This window comes from Wasmannia auropunctata, unplaced genomic scaffold, assembly GCF_000956235.1.
Source record: "Wasmannia auropunctata unplaced genomic scaffold, wasmannia.A_1.0 LD336076.1, whole genome shotgun sequence".
Taxonomy (NCBI): domain Eukaryota; kingdom Metazoa; phylum Arthropoda; class Insecta; order Hymenoptera; family Formicidae; genus Wasmannia; species Wasmannia auropunctata.
Window position 1 is genome coordinate 5,807,806 of NW_012026814.1, and position 1,776 is coordinate 5,809,581.

Here is a 1,776-nt window from a genome sequence, read left to right on the forward strand (position 1 = left end):
CCCCTCCCCGCGCATCCCGCACCCCGCGGTTAGGTCAGCTGAGCGAGCGGCTTTCCGCGGCTTCCCCCTCACCGCGGACCCCGCATCGGATCGTAAACGTTCTGAGCGGTTTCCCCCTCCCCGCGGCTTCCCCCTCCCCGCGGCTTCCCCCTCCCCGCGGCTTCCCCCGCGGACCCCCCTCCCCGCGGACCCCATCGGACCCCCCCTGCCCCGCACCCTCCCTCGGAGCTCCCTAGTTAGAACCCGCCTTATACATCTACTATAATTGATAAAGTTTTATGTACAGTTAAAAATTGTGATATATGCTGTGCAATTTTAAATAATGAACAAGAGACTGTTTTAGATTATATACATAAAATAACTGCGATAATTCAGTATTTTTTAAATAAACTTTGTCATATTAATAATATAGTAGAAAACATAAAAAATAATATTATTAAATATATAAAATGTAACTCTGTTGAAAATTGCGAACAAAAACATATTGAGAATTATGTGTTAAACAAATATATCATAATTTATATTAAAGAAAAGATTAAAATAATAAATAATATCTTAAAAGGAATTGAAAATCCAACTATATAAATAGATGAACTGCAAATCTTAGCATGCAACTATTATAAAAAACATTGTAAAACACAAAATGTACAGGATGATTAAAATAAAATAGCAAACTTCGGGAGCAAGTTTTTTTTGATATAGGTAATTCGCGCCTTCGATGTGTTCGTTTTAATTACACTTTATATATAATATATAATTGTAAAATGCGTTTTTAAATATAATGTTTATATATATATATATATATGTAAATCTTTATGTGCAATTTGTTTTTATATCAATTTATAATAAAAAATTTATATTGTCAATCAATATGCTCTGTATTTATTTCAAAATATTTTTTAACTATATTATTTTTAAGTCATCTTTAGTTATACATTACAAAAGATAAAGGATAAGGAAAGGCGTGTGTGTGTGTCTACAGTTTTGTGCAAATTAATGTGAACAATAAAGATAATTTTTAGATTTATTTACATTTATTATACATAAAAAAGATTTATAGTGTTTACTGCAGTAATAAATATCATAAATTATTTTTCATATAATAAATGTATATATAAATCTAAAAATTATCTCTTGTTCACATTAATTTGCACAAAATTGTGTATATACGTGCTAAAATGCTATAATCATATATATATGCTGTCACGTGCTCTCGTGAAACAAATAATTCGCGCGAGCACGGATCAAACAAGATTGCGGAAATCGCGTGCGATTCCGCGGAGGGAAGGTGATAATCCTCCGGGAAGTGTCCCTCCTGCGACCGACGAGGAGCGGCAACGCGAAAAGCTGGGTGCCAGACGTGTTCTCGGTCACGTCACTCGCGAAACGTAACGATTACGCGATAGTCCCACCGAATTTCGTACGCGCGACGACACTTGACCATTAAACGCCGCTCCCGAGGTCGATCGCACGAGGGCCGGCCGGCTCTACCTAACGGCAGAGGGGCAGGGCGAGGCGAAAGGGCGATGGGATGGCGCGGGGCGGGCGAAAGAATTCGTACTCCAACAGATTAATAGTAAAAATAGTAACAGATTTATTGGCCGTTCGGGACGGCAATAAGAAACGGTGGAAAAAAGAAAAAAAGTAACACAGTGTGGTCAGACGAATACGGACGCGACGCGACTTGTGCGGCGCTAATAAGCGCGAATAATCCGACGGCACGACGAATTCCCGCGTACAAAAGAAAGAGACAAGCAATAGACTGGAAATTCGGCC